General features: G+C 45.4%; 1 long non-coding RNA gene across 1 annotated transcript in view; it reads left to right on the top strand.

The window, feature by feature from the left end:
• Positions 1–15,893, top strand: part of LOC307211415 — a 62,676-nt gene extending 46,783 nt beyond the window's left edge. The window contains exon 3 of the long non-coding RNA XR_013836433.1: positions 15,593–15,893. This is a non-coding gene — a long non-coding RNA (uncharacterized lncRNA). The remainder of the gene's footprint in view (positions 1–15,592) is intronic.

The following is a 15,893-nucleotide window of genomic DNA, read 5'->3' as shown; positions in this document are numbered from 1 at the left end:
ATCAATTCTTCGGCAATCAGCCTTCTTTATGGTCCAGCTTTCACTTCCATACATTCTACTGGGAAAACCATAGCTTTTACTATACGAACCTTTGTTGGCAAGGTGATGCCTCTACATTTTAAGATGCTGTCTAGGTAGTGACACTAACACTAACATCAGGTAGTGAGACTGAAATTTCCTACACTGGTGTCTGTCTACAGAACATGATTTTATGACAATGAAATCCACTGTATGCCTGGGTAATTGGCTGGGTCCATTTCAGCAATGCTAACACTGCTGGGAGGAGAGAAATTGCCTGACATAAGTTGGTAGGAAAAGGAGAAAGAGTGGCGCCTGCTGCTCCCTGAGGAAAACATTAAACATTTTTTAAAAAATATGCTTAATTTACTATTAACTCAGGAGACAGAACATTTCTTGTCTCTCTGGAAAATACTGCACATTTTATAGCTTCTTAGGAAAGACTTTTAATTTTCCCCATCCCACTCTGAACACTTCACAGAATGTACATTTCTAAGAGCAAAAAGCTATGTTGAATTTTAAAACAACAGACATGCAAAATCCACAGTAGGCAGAAGATGCTTGAGGTAAGGTGGCATGGACAGAGAAATTAATAACTTTGTTTGGCCCCCACCCCTGGCTGACTTACTGCTATTGCAATGGTGTGGGGATTATTCCTTTAAAATGTCAACATATCCCAGTCAGTTTCATCCATGTATGTGTGTATCTGCTTGAAATCTATGGAGCTGAACTAGCACCATTTTGAACCCAAGCCGGGCCTGGTAACATCCATGGGCTCCAACTCCTTTCCTCTCCCACTTTGCTTCTTAACACCCTGTCAGATTGACACATAAACTGACTGCCACTTGCGATTTTGAAGAATGCTTTCCCAAGATGCACCTCAGCTGAAATGCCCCCGAGGAACAAAACAAAGATGAATCGCTTGGCTGAAAGGCATCTAGTGAACAATGAGTTTTATTCATTTGTATTGCAGCCAGGCTTGGAGCAAGCAGAGCAGCAGCACCAGGTTACTTGGCAACTAGTAGAGGAGGGAAGCCATCCTACAAGCTCAGCTCCCTGAACTAAAGTGAGCATGGGGTGCACGTATGGAGAGGCTAACTGGGACTATTTTAACCTGCGTTATAGGGCTGTTGTGGGGATTAAACACCTCTGCCCTCTGCTCCTTGGAGCAAGAGCAAGCTATAAATGTGATAAATATTTTAAAACATTGCAGCCCCACAGCACATGACTAACATTACCCCTCATTTCAAAACTATTTTACTGTACAGAATAAACACCCGAATTCTGGTATCCCTAATGGCCAGTCTAGAGATGCCTGTGTTTATTCAGCACACTCTTTCCCTTTCAACTACAAAATGAGGGGAGACCTTTTTATATCAGCCTGAGAATCTGGGAAGGGAAGTGAAACTTGCCCTCTCTCCCACCTTGATTCACTGTGCTTGGATGCTTTAAGCTACATTCACCCCAATCCAGCACACTTCTGGTATCAGAACTAGACTGAGGGAAGCAGCTTAAAGCAGCAAGGTGTGGAATCACTCCTGAGTGCTCATGTTGATATTTTAAAAATAGAGCCCTCCTATCCCCATAAGTAAATAGGCAATGATGCACATGGCAACATTTCTCAGATGAAAATATGGACATCCTATTCAATTATTATTATTATTATTATTATTATTATTATTATTATTTTATATGCTGCCCATATGGGGATGCCTTCCAACATAAATAAATCACAATAAAGCATTAAACATTAAAAAAAAACTTCCCTGTATAGGGCTGCCTTCAGATGCCTTCTGAAAGTTGTATAGTTATTTATCTCCTTGGCTTGGGAGTCACATAGCCAGCTTTCTATGTTCCTATGGAACTCCCTCCAACTGGAAGCAGTGATGGCCACCAGCCTGAATGGCTTCAAAAGAGGATTAGACATAATTATGGAGGAGAAGGCCAATGGGTACCAATGGGTACTAGCCACAAGGGTCGTGCTCTGCCTCCACAATCAGAGGCAGCAGTGCTTCTGAATCCCAGCTGCTGGAGTCCACAGGAGGGGAAAGGGCTCTTGTGCTTGGGTCCTGCTTGCTGGCTTCCCATAATGGCCATCTGGTTGGGCAATGAGGGAACAGGGTGCTGGACTAGATGGGCCATTGGGCTGATTCAGCAGAGATCTTATGTTCTTAGGCTGTGTTCATTGGCACAGGGAGGACAGGTTGGCAGAAGCATCACTAGGGGTTGAGCCAGTGGGCATAAATTCCAGGTGTCAAGTGCCTAAATCTCCACAGGGAGGAGATAATGCTTGGGGTTGGACTACATGGCCCTTTGGGTCCCTCTCAACTCTACAATTCTGTGATAAATTGGATTATTGGTCCATCTGATTTAGTTTTGCATACACTTGAGTAGTGGTGAAACTCCAGGATTCCAGACAGGGCTCTCTAGCCATAGCTGTCAACTTTCAGATTTGAAAATAAGAGATCAGCAGCCTCAAAAATAAGGGATCAGCAGCCTCACCTGTCCCGGGGACAGTCTACAGGATATCTAACAATCCGGGATAGCAGCGGGAAGCAGCAGGAAACGGTGCTGGAATAAGGGAATTTCCCACAAAAAAAAGGGACGGTTGACAGCTATGTCTCTAGCAGTCTTACCCAGGAGATGCCAGGGATTGACCCTGGGACCTTCTGCATGCAAGACAGATGCTCTACCACTGAGCTACAGCCCTTCCCTAATTTGGTTTGGCTCTTTCCAGTCTAGGACTTGGCCCATGTGCCAAAACTCATTTACAGCGTGACTCCATACCTGTTTATGAGCTAGGTCTTACTTCCGTACAACTGTGCATAGGATTGCTGCCGCCCGCTGGAAAGTTACTGTCATTGTGTTTGCCCAGCGATGGGGACCATGGAGGTCCAAGGCATGGAGGTCCAAGAGGCAGCGCATCTCTGTCCCTCATCATGTGGCTTTGCAAACCAACCCAAGGAACTTTAGTTGCAAAAAAACAAAACAAAAAAAAGGGTGGCAGGCTGCAAGTGCCACCCACGTCAGCCAGCCGAAGCAATCCTGACATGGCAGCTCTGACAGGCACTAATTAAACTGATCTGGGTTCTACGTGGTGTGATCCTTTGCTCAAAGGAAGGATGTGAAGCAGGCATAAAGAGCAGCACGGCGGAGGAAATGGGAGAGCAGGAGCACCTAGACGCATCAATAATTCAGATAATGCCAGCAGCAACAAAGGGAAAGAGGGACCAGAACTAGGAGAACAGAATATCATAAAGCTTTTTAATGGTCTTTTTCTATTAATGTCAGCTCGGTGACCATTTTTCAAGGGGGTGGAAGTTTTCCAAAACTCCGGTGGAATCTAGCAACGAAAGCTAAACTGCACCTCCCTCCATGTGGTTGTAATTCATGGTCTCGGAAGTGGAATGTGATTGGTGCTGCTCGAAAGTGCTGCTCTATTTTAAGGAGGGTTTTTGTTGGGGTTTTTTAAAGGAAGTCTGGGGACTTAGTACATTCATGGTGCAGGAAACTGGTGGCCTTGTCACAGTGAGTGGTGGGTGGTTAAGAGTATAGGCTGAAAAGCCTTTGAATTTTCTCTTTATCTCACCTTTCCACAGGCAGGCTCAAGTTAGCTTGCAAAAATCCTCTCCTCATTCCACATGCGACTCAAATCTACTCCAGAGGATCCCACAGCCCTATATGGCGTATATTCTGAAGGTGGGGGTGGCAGAGGAGAGAAGAAGTTCCACTGTGCAAGTGGAAGTCTGATGTGCAGGTGGAATGGCCGCATTGGCTATACAGTGCTACCTCGAGTTACAAACGCCTCAGGTTACAAACTCCGAAAACCTGGAAGAGGTTGAGAACTTTGTCCCAGGATGAGAACGGAAATCATGTGCCGGCGGCACAGCGGCAGCAAGAGGCCCTATTAGCGAAAGTGCGCCTCAGGTTAAGAAGAGTTTCAGGTTAAGAACGGACCTCCGGAACGAATTACTGTAAGTTCGTAACTACAGGTACCACTGTAGCACATAATTTCTATTCTGTGCTCCGATTATGATGCATTCTCATAAAACTTTGGGGACCCAACATGGAGCTAATCCCAGATGGGCTTAGTGCTCTGCCTACTCTGCAAGTTTGCAGCAAAATAGTGGTCAGGCACTGAGTCAATGTGACCTCCAAGCATCCAAATGGACAGTTCATACCAACTCTCCTTTAAACTAAGTCTCCTTCCTTTAACAATTAAACTTTGAAAACATTTATAGAACAGATTCAGCATGAGGAGACAAAACAAGAATTGCTTTGCTCACCATTACCAGAAACATCATAGGCACCATTACCAGAAACCATTACCAGGCACCATTACCAGAAACACCCAGCACTCCAAATATCAGTTCATGTGCTAGTTGAGAGAGGTAAAGGTAAAGGTAAAGGTACCCCTGCCCGTACGGGCCAGTCTTGACAGACTCTGGGGTTGTGCGCCCATCTCACTTAAGAGGCCAGGGGCCAGCGCTGTCCGGAGACACTTCCGGGTCACGTGGCCAGCGTGACATCGCTGCTCTGGCGAGCCAGAGCCGCACACGGAAACGCCGTTTACCTTCCCGCTGGTAAGCGGTCCCTATTTATCTACTTGCACCCGGAGGTGCTTTCGAACTGCTAGGTTGGCAGGCGCTGGGACCGAGCAGCGGGAGCGCACCCCGCCGCAGGGATTCGAACCGCCGACCTTTCGATCGGCAAGCCCTAGGCGCTGAGGCTTTAACCCACAGCGCCACCTGCGTCCCTTAGAACGCAGAGAGAAGAGCTAGGTTATTGCAGAAACAAAATACTGCAATTTGAATTCTTGGAATATGCAGTTTATCTGTAACATGAGCATTGTGACCGAATCCTTTATGGCATCTGAATAAAGCATCCTCTAGGAAGGCACTCAGAGACCTCTGTCCTCCTTGCTTTGTATAGGATGCCAAAGTAGCCGTTGGACTAAAGTTTCTTCTTGTACTGCAATTGCTACAGTTAGGATTGGGCTGCCGGTAGCTGCTGTGTTTAATAACAAGCATTACATATATATGCTCACACTTGCACAGGCACATGGCTAATATACAAGAAAATCAATTCAGAAAGACTTGCCAATGATTTACCTAATCATTGCTCTGGGTAAATACAACACATAGCGGGTGGGGGGGGGATCTTAACAACTAGGACTGAATTCATCCCAAATATACAGGCTAAAACCGCTCCTTGTGTTCCTTTCATTTCCTATTCATAGTAAGTGTCTGCTGAGCATTCTGTCATGAATTCCACTGGGACTATGCATTAATCACATTGGCATTGTTAACAGAACCGCACAAAGGGTGTTTTGGTTTGCAAGGCAAGAGATACCTTATAAACATCAAGAGGTGGTGCCAACAGAGGGAAACATGATCTAGTCCACAGAAAATCCCCCCTCTAAATTTTATCAATTTTAATGATAAAATTCAAGTTTTGCTTGAAAATTCTAGTGGCCAAGCATTGGGAAGGGGAAAGGAAATTGCAGATTATCTGTTAATCTGATTATGCAGATTCAGGATAATCTCTTGAGTTTGGGAGAAATACAGTTGGCCAACTGTATATCACTATTGGACATCTTCCTCACACCCCCTCTCTCCCCCCCTTCACACCCTCTCTTCTCTCTCACACACACAATTTGTGGTATGTTTTGATCTACCTTACACCCATTATACCATTTTAGGCCACTGCATTATACCAGTCACAGCACCCTAACATCCACCCAAAATATCTGAAACATTATTTTATTCAGGAATTTGCAGATGTCATATAGTCAGAAAAGCAGGTTGCCTGCCCTACCCATCCCAAAATAGTTGCTTCTCTCTCTCTTACACACACACACACACACACACACACACACACACACACACACTCCTGCTGTTCTTTCTGTGTTCATCTGCCAGCTGAAGGTTGCCCACAGTCCGAAATAGGACTTGTGGGTCTCCCATGGCAGATGCTGCCACTGCTGTAGTCTGGAGACCCTCCAGACAGCCCAGGGCAAAATTTTTAATTCAGCATCAAACTTCAGCCTGAAATCTGGGAGAAAAAATGACAAGATGTCAATGTCTCTGAACCTATTTAGCTGCGCTTGAAACTTCACTGATCTGGATCAGAAAACTCCAGATAATAGGTTATAATTGTAAGCTTCCTCAGAGGCTCTGAGAGCTTTGTGCACTGGTTCTTATTGCCTTGAAGGTCAATATGACAGGGACTTTAAAGAATTAAACATGCTTCATTTTCACAGGAAGCTAAAGCAAGCAGCTTTGATAGTGACAAGAACTCCAAAGGCCCTGAAAAAGAACAAGGGGCTTGGCCCCATAATACCTTCAAGAGACCTGTAAGGGAATCACAGCTGTTTGATACTATTAATGCTTCTCACCCACAGGATATTTTCATCGTACAAAGTGCTTTCCAATTGTGTGGCTGTATTTCACTCTCACAAAAATCCTTTTGGGCAAACTGTCACCATTTGCATGTTACAGATGAGGAAATCACTGGGGCAGAGTCACCATTTGGAAAGCGAGTCTTTGCAGAAGTTGAGACCAGAGGCAAAGACAATATTACAAGCCACCATTCTTTTAGAACTTTGCTCCTTAACATGTAATCAATCGTAGAATGCTTCGGCAGCCCCAAAATAATTCAAGGTTCATCATCACATTCGATGCAGACAGACTTGCAAAATTCTCAGGCCCAGTTTGAAATAAGAAATACATAATGGCGGTACCCTACTATGTTTTACTCAGAGTAGACCCACTGAAATTAACTGAAGTGAGTCACTTAGGCTGGTTAATAGGTGTGCTCTAAGTAAAACATAGCTGACTACCACACTTGCACATGTTCAAATGTGAGGTGATTAGAAGTCTGTACATATTCTTTAAAATGCACTCGTCTAGTGTCGGAGAGAATGCATTGCTAGCAAACATGGGGGGGGGGAAGTGACACAGACCATCTTCTGTGAAAAACTCTTGAATTAAAAGTGTAGGTAAAAGAGATGCATGTAGGCAACTGTATATTTGTGCATGTATCACTTGTTTGTATGTGGTATTGCCTATTCAGGAAACTAAAATATTATTATGGCTGCAGGGAGCCGTTCCTTTGTTAGGGTGATTGCTTGCTTATGGCCCAGGTGGCCAATAGTTGACATTCTTTCAATGGACACTGAGATATTGTCTGGAGATCTTCAGAAAGTGCTTTGAGAAAGTGACCACCTTTCTTAAGGGGGGGGGTCATTTATATGTGCATGCAACACATGGGAACCCAACATAGTGCCAAGGCTCCCCACTCCTCCCAACTTTAGGCTTTTTCTGGTTTTTGTTTGTTTTGGTTTTGGGAGGTTAGTTCAGAGTGTTGACAGTTTTTAAAATTATTTTAGAGTGTCAGTGTTTTGCTTGCTGGTGAGGAGTGGGTTCTGAGTGTCACTAGATTCTCTACTATGAGATGGGTGTTTTGTGGTGCCCATGAGTTCCATAGATTTCTAAATGTGTCCCTTGGTCCAAAAAGGTTGGAGATGACCTCTGGTGTAACATGTAGTTTGTTTCTCTTAATGAAGCAACAAAGAGCTTTCATCCCTGTGACATCTCTGCTGCAACTCTAAGTGTTGCTTGGGAAAACAGTCAAATACTGGCATATCAGGCCAATAATTTCCACCACGTTCTGTTTCTTCATAGCTATGGAAAAACATTAAGCAGAGAACAACTGGATAAGAATGGGTGGGGTCTCTTGCACTTGACTAGGGCCAGTATACCCCCTAGGGGAGAAAATAGGCATTGCAGATGTTGCACACTCCAATTAATACATTATTAAGGTACTTTTGTGAGAACCTGTGAGATATGGGGATTAAAGGTTTTAGACAAAGACAGCCTCACTGTTTGGGACTTAGCTATACCATCCTAAAAATGTTTTAATCTTGGGTCATGGCAATGTGGAGCTGGTGCAGACAGTTCTCACTGAAGTCAGCAGAAGCCAGGTAGTCTGTGTAGACTTTTTCCACCTCCTTTCGCCCCACCCCTTGCAGCTGAGAGGACAGACACCGCACAAGGGCAGAATCACACCCAGTTTCCTTCCTGCTGATCCTTGGAGGCAGCCTCTGAATCTCATCCTCTCTGGAGACATCTCCACCACCAGCAGCTGTATGTCACCTGCTGTATATGTGGCAGCTGATGAAAAACTGGCTTCTGGGACCTGAGGGGCCTCTTTGAATGGCAAAGAGTGGATTGTTCGATCTGCACAGACGACTGACAATCACTCTCCAAGCTGTCAACACTCTTGTAGTGCCAGTGGTTTTAAGCAAAATACATGAATAAAAATGAAAGGAAGCAAAGCATAATATCAAAGCAAAAGGAACAGGAGCGCTGTTTTATCACGGTCCCATCAAACGTTCCCTTAGAAACTCTTGAGTGTTGAAAGAAGGCAGCTCCTTCCTGTTGGGAAAAGTGGGGCTAGGCAGTGGCACATGGAAGAAAACTACACGAGAGAACAGAGTTGGTACAGAGATGCAGGTGTTTGCAGCCTGCAAGCCATGGACTGCAGTCTGTGGAATCAGGCATGAAATTCCTTCCAGACTTTATGGGTACAGACAAAAACCTTTCAAAATATACATAGTTGAAAATTCCAAGGGGAGGTCCAGTCTCCCAGGAACAATATACGGGGGTTCTGTGCCTTCCACAACTGTGTGCTCTTCAGCCTCCCCAGATGTCGTTGGACTACAGCTCTCATCATCCCTGGCCATTGGCTAAGGTAGCTGGGGATTGTGGGAGTTGTAGTCCAACATCTGGGGACCCAAGGTTGAAAAACATTGATATACTGAGTGGCAGTGTCCTCTAGGATTTCAGACTAGGTTCTCACCCAGCTGTTCCTGGAGACGCGAGAGACTGAACCTGCAACTGAGCTAAGGCCCTTCTCTGAATCTCTATAACACTCACCAGTTTTCTTTGTCTGGGTTTTTTGGGGGGAGGATGTCAATGTCCCTCCTCTCAATCTTACGGGGGCACTCTGGAAGGAAGGTAGAAGCACACCCTCCGTAAACAATTGTATTCACAACACCAAATCCTCTTTGGTGTACAAACTTAATTTGATGATTATTCTGTCCAATAATTTTTGTAGGAGGTAGACAAGCTGTGGCACTCCAGATGTTGTTGGACTCTCATCATCCCTGGCCTTGTTGGCATTTGAAATTCAACATCATCTGGAAAACATCACAGTGCCTATCTATGCACTATATTGACTTCTGCTCGACTCTGACAAAGAAAACTTGATGGCAGCCCCCCATGCAGGAATTAGGTGTCTAGGCATGAAATAAGCTTGTTAATACAGGCAGCCTTTATCTCTTAATATTTTCCAATTGGTTTACTACTCTTTGGACCTTTCTTTTGAGTTACCTGTGCTCATAACATTTTTATTTGGTTCCCAAGAGTCACAATGAAAGGAGAGGTATTTAAGGACACCTTATCTCTGTGCGTCAAGGCACTAATAAGTTTGGCAATTGCCATGCATTAGCACACGAGGACATGCCAAAGAAATGGAAGTGACTGAATAATTTCAGTATCTTATGCTGTAAAAATAAAATGTGGATCAGAACCCGCACATTTCTAACTAAACAAAATTTGACATATCCAGCACTGAAATTCTCATAGTCATGTGCGCTCCAGACAAAGCTAACAAACAGCATGGACCTATGCAGAATTAAGGTAACTACTTTCAGTAGGCTTAGGATTGGATTGCTCGGTTGCTATCTTACATACACATATGAGGAAGTACGGTAAGTCCCATTGAACTCAATGGTACTAATGACTAAGTAAATATGCCTGAGGTCGCAGCATTTGGCTGCAGTCCTGTGCATGCTAACTTTGAGAGTAAGTCCCACTGAAATCAGTGGAACTTATTAATGTGTCAGCGTACATGCGGAGGATCAAGACCTTAAGGTAAAGGTAAAGGTAAAGGTACCCCTGCCCGTACGGTCCAGTCTTGACAGACTCTGGGGTTGTGCGCCCATCTCACTTAAGAGGCCAGGGGCCAGCGCTGTCCGGAGACACTTCCGGGTCACGTGGCCAGTGTGACATCGCTGCTCTGGCGAGCCAGAGCCGCACACGGAAACGCCGTTTACCTTCCCGCTGGTAAGCGGTCCCTATTTATCTACTTGCACCCGGAGGTGCTTTCGAACTGCTAGGTTGGCAGGCGCTGGGACCGAGCAGCGGGAGCGCACCCCGCCGCAGGGATTCGAACCGCCGACCTTTCGATCGGCAAGCCCTAGGCGCTGAGGCTTTAACCCACAGCGCCACCTGCGTCCCACAAAGCATTTTATTGCTCCTCAAAGAATGGGTCAGTGGTCAGACAAAATGCCGTGCTAATAAACTGTTTGCTTAACTGTTCTTGGGTGATGGGGCTGACAAGCTGACACGAGGCTGAAAGGGGAAATCTGCCAAGTCAACACTGTATGCCTGAGGCTGATGCTGCCTCTGGCTCCCACAGAAGGCTTCGTGCGCACTGATTCCCAAAGCACCACGCTTCAATCACAGAATGCAATCCAATGACCTCGTGGTAGCCAGAAAACCAAATAGGCCCTTCCTATCCTCAGGCAATCCTGATGGCTAGGTTTCATGTGGGTGGTGAATTTGATGCTGGCATAGGTTTCCCATAATACCTTGCAAAGAAAAAAAAACACCCATCCTCCTTTTTGACAGTGGCATTCTGTCAAAGGCGTGAGGGGAAGTATACATTGCTCTCCTTGCTAGAAGGATTTTATGGGTGCTCTTATGGGTGGAAAGAGCTTGAGCTTTTGTTCTATGGTTATATATTCAGTTGAACTTGGCAACAGTGTTGACAGTCCCAGCAGGAACTACAAGGGATAGCAGGTTGTTCCAGAGCTATAAACCTAGTTTATGTGAATAAAAACCAAACCAACAAAGCACCATTCAATGGCTTTGTAAAAGTAACAGGTATGAGAGTGGCAATCTAGATTGGGATCCTGCCTTGGTAGGGAAGGGACTTTAGCTCTTTTACTCCCACTGCCATCTCAATCTGGATCAGCTTCCCACTCCAATCCCACACCTATTTGCACTCAAAGAAGACATCCCTTTTGGGCCAGCCTGAATTAGCAAGCACAGCCCTAAAGTGGACATGAAAAATACAGTGGTACCTCGGGTTACAGACGCTTCAGGTTACAGACTCCGCTAACCCAGAAATAGTACCTCGGGTTAAGAACTTTGCTTCAGGATGAGAACAGAAATCACATGATGGCGGTGCAGCGGCAGCGGGAGGCCCCATTAGCTAAAGTGGTACCTCAGGTTAAGAACAGTTTCAGGTTAAGAACGGACCTCCAGAATGAATTAAGTGCTTAACCCGAGGTACCACTGTATCACTTTTCCAATTTAAGAAACCTAGCAGCATAGTTTCTTTTAATTCTGCTGCTGCTTTTAATCGCATTGTTGACTGTGTGCCACCATGGGCATTTGGTCTGACACAACAAAATTGCAAGGTTAAAATGTTTTAAATAAATGACAAAGATATGTCTACTTGAGAGTAAGACACACTGTGTTCCATGTGTTAGTATTTCACTCCTCCCATTGCAAGGATCATCTGATCCTATTGTTTACTTTCTGTTCCGTGAGAAAGGAAGCCTGTCTGTGTGACTTCCATCTCTGGTACTATTGTACTTTTTTCTTTCTGCTCTGTCTTGCAACGAGACAGAGTGTCTGTATGAGGGCTGCTCCTCTCATATGTGTTTGTTATGTTCTTTAATCTGTAGTTAGTAGAAATAAAGTAGGTATGCCCAGTAGAAATAAAGTAGGTATGCCCAGTAGAAATAAAGTAGGTATGCCCAGCTACCTCCTCACCTCTGTCTGCGCTGCTTTTACTCTGCTAGACCGGGTGCTCACAAGAGAGCGGCTATGAGTCTCAGTACATCAGGACTCCTTCCCGGGAATGCTGCGTAGCTGTTCCAGTTGCCGGAGGAGGCCATGGGGCCTGCAGGAGTGTTCCATTACCATGGGGCTTACGGCATGCATAGGTTTGCAGGGCAAGTCAATTGCTTCCATGACTTTTAGTCAATGAATGAATTAATCAATTTGTGTTACGGCACCCCTGATTTGAGAGGTACAATCTTTTTGACAACCCTCCCTCCCTCCTACTGCTGAGTAGAAGGCACCCACAACCTTTTTATTTAAGGTTTTCAGGGTCACTTATAATACCTTTAAAAAGACAACAAAATAATAATAATAATAATAATAATAATAATAATAATAATAATAATATTTATTTATATCCCGCCCTCCCCAGCCGAAGCCGGGCTCAGGGCGGCTAACAACACTAAAACAGTGCAACATTATAAAAACATTATAAAACATTATAAAAATTAATTAAAATCAAAATTGATGGCAACCATAAACTAAAGTTTTGTAAAGATTGCCAAAGGAGGGAGTCAGGCTGCACCCTGAGCAAAGGCCTGGTGGAACAGCTCTGTCTTGCAGGCCCTGTGGAAAGATGTCAAGTCCTGCAGGGCCCTTGTCTCTTGTGACAGAGCGTTCCACGAGGCTGGAGCCGCAGCCAAAAAAGCCCTGGCTCTAGTTGAGGCCAGCCTAACCTCTCTGTGGCCTGGGACCTTCAAGATGTTTTTATTTGAAGACCGTAAGTTCCTCTGTGGGGCATACCAGGAGAGGCGGTCCCGTAGATATGAGGGTCCTAGGCTGTATAGGGCTTTGAAGGTTAAAACCAGCACTTTAAACCTGATCCTGTACTCCACCGGGAGCCAGTGCAGCTGGTATAGCACCGGATGAATGTGATCTCGCAGCGAAGACCCCGTAAGGAGTCTCGCTGCGGCATTCTGCACCCGCTGGAGTTTCTGGGTCAGTTTCAAGGGCAGCCCCACGTAGAGTAAGTTACAATAATCCAGTCTGGAGGTGACCGTCGCGTGGATCACAGTGGCTAGGTCAGGGCGAGAGAGGTAAGGAGCCAACTGCTTAGCTTGGCAGAGATGGAAAAATGCCGCCTTTGTTATAGCTGCAATCTGCACCTCCATGGAGAGGGAGGTATCGAAGATTACACCCAAACTCTTAATGGACGGTGCTGGCACTAATTGCACCCCCACAAGAGATGGGAGTTGCCCCCTCAATCCCATATCGTCCCATCCCAGCCAGAGGACCTCTGTCTTCGAAGGATTTAACTTCAACCGGCTCCCACGTAACCATCCAGCCACAGCTTCCAAGCATCTAATCAGTGTGTCTGGGGCTGAGTCAGGATGGCCATCCATCAACAGATAGAGTTGGGTGTCATCAGCATACTGATGGCAGCCCAGCCCAAAACTCCGGACAAGCTGGGCGAGGGGGCGCATAAAGATGTTAAAAAGCATTGGGGAGAGTATCGCACCCTGGGGCACTCCACACACCAAGGAGTGGCGGGATGACAATTCCCCCCCAAGTGCCACCCTCTGTCCCCGACCAGAAAGAAACGAGCGCAGCCATTGAAGGACTGTGCCCTGGATCCCCACGTCAGCAATAGACACCTAGGGAGGAGCTACACATTTTTCCAAAAAGATCTCAGACATCCCAGTGGTTTCTTTTGTTTCTGAACCTCTGGGCCAAAGCAGATCTTACTCTGGCCCAGAAACAGCTGCCAAAACAGATATTAGTTGTCTTGCAGGGCAGGTCTTCCTCACCTGAACTGCCGCTGCTGCCTCTCACACTTTGGGCTCCCAATGTCCCATCATCCATGTTAAGTTGTGGGCGAACATAGGACTAAACGCAGTCGGAAGAACAACATGGTGCAGGCGACACTTCTGCCTGTAGAAGCCAATGGCATATCTTGACCTACTTCAACTGGAAATACAGCAGCTGGTGAGGGCACTTCCTTCTAATCTTTGAGAAAAGCAAAACCATGCCAGTCTTATGTAGCTGTAGCAACAAATCACCCGTTACTCTTGATGTTTTGACACGCTCACTGCAGAATGGCTGGGAATATGCTCCTGTTTCGGCGCTAACTCTTTGTAGATTCCCATCTGTGACTCTATGAATATTTGATGCCAGCGGCCACTCCGCATACCCACATTACTGATAACTTTTGCCCAGGAGCTAGAGCACAATTATCAGCCGTCAGAGTAAGTTAAAAGAGCTCATTCATTAGTAACATCAAAGGAGCAGATACATGTGTATATATTTGGTTTCCTAGGTGGACAATTAAACAAGGCAGGTCTTCAGCTAGTCACTTGCTCTTTAAAACTACGAAACTACTTTAAAACAACAAAACACAGTTCAGTTGAGGGCTTCCATTTAACAAGCAGAACCGTCTCTTTACTGCCCCCTTTCTTTTTCTTTTTCTTCTCCCTCATCTTCTCCTCCCTCAGTGGCGTAGCGTGGGTTGTCAGCACCCGGGGCAAGGCAAGTAATTTGCACCCCCTAACCTGTGGATTTGCGCCCCCTAACCCTAACCCCCAGGTGTTGCGCCCGGTGCAGCCGGCCCCCCCTGCACCCCCCACGCTACGCCACTGTCCTCCCTGAATCTTCATTATCCGCTCCTGTCCTGCATCATCTAAAATCTGTGCCAAGACAATCTTACAAGTGTAAGAACCAACTGCCAGAAACACTGCTTGCCTAGAGGCTGCTCAGAGTCAACCATGGAATTTCTCCGAATAAAACAAGGCAAATCATTATTTAGAAATGAACATACACTTGTTTTCAAAGGAGGGACTCGTTTTACAATGAGTAACATATTTGGCATTGGGTTCTGCCGATTTCCCTTTTTTTATGCTTGTGATTTTAGTCAGTGTGAGCAGCTTTGGATGAAAGGCAGATAATCAAGATTATATATATTTTCAAATAAAATATTTATAGAAAGGCCAGCTCCCAGCATCCTGCTGTACTGTAAAGTGACCAAGAAAGAGAACCCAGGGTGAGGCCAAGCAAAGAAAAGGGTAAACTATGTAGACATGAATTTCAGTTGTAAATAGCTACCACTGAGTTTTAAGGGGCAGAATAAATCAGGGTTGGAGAACTTGCAGATGTTGACAGACCACCCCCAACTCCCATCAGTACCAGCCAGCATGGCCTGTGGTCACTCAGCAATGATGAGAATTGTTCTCCAACAATGTCTGGAGGGCTACAACTTCTTGGGCGTCCAAGCAAAGCAATGGCAGCCACCAATCCTTATGCATTCCACCCTCTACAGAGGAACTGAGCACAGGAAGAAGAGAAAACCTAAGCCAGACAGGTCCCTTGTTGTGCTGTTTTGTTTGTTGTTTCAGTTTTGTTGAAAGGGCTGAGTACACACAAACATTTAAAGCACATGACTTTCTCCAAATAATCCTGAAAACTATAGTTTGTTAAGGGTGCCAGGGATTGTAGCTCTGCGGGAAGTTCTTTGGGGGAGAATGCATGTGCTTAATATGTATTGTGTATGCAACCTAACCCTTTAGGGGCAAGTGAAAACGTGTGTGAGAACATGGTGTCTTGTTTGCTAGCTAATTACTTGTTCCTAGGCAGCAGACAAAAACGAGGCCATTAACAAAAGACCTAGCACAGAAGAGACATGAGTATTGCAAACAAGTGAGATTTCATTAATGCTCTTTCAGGTCAATCTTCAAAGCAATCCACTGGACAAGCTATCAAAAGACGACAGCTGTAAAGTACTCCCCAGAAGATCTGCATTGCTACCTTGATGGATAATTCTGTCTACACATACCAAAGCAGACGAAGGGGATCTCCTAGTGGCTAAAAGGAAGAGTGAAAATAAGAGTTACACTATGGAGGGGAAAGAACTTGATTAACATTGGTTCTTTGAAATTATATTCCTGTGATGTAACGATCAACAACAGAAGTGGATTCTGTAAGCTCTTATGGTTGCAGAGAGACTTATATGTCAAGGTTAGAAGA

This window comes from Podarcis cretensis (assembly GCF_951804945.1).
Source record: "Podarcis cretensis genome assembly, chromosome: 2".
Lineage (NCBI taxonomy): Eukaryota > Metazoa > Chordata > Lepidosauria > Squamata > Lacertidae > Podarcis > Podarcis cretensis.
Note: the sequence above shows the minus strand (reverse complement) of the source record. Positions and strands in the feature narration are given on the sequence as shown.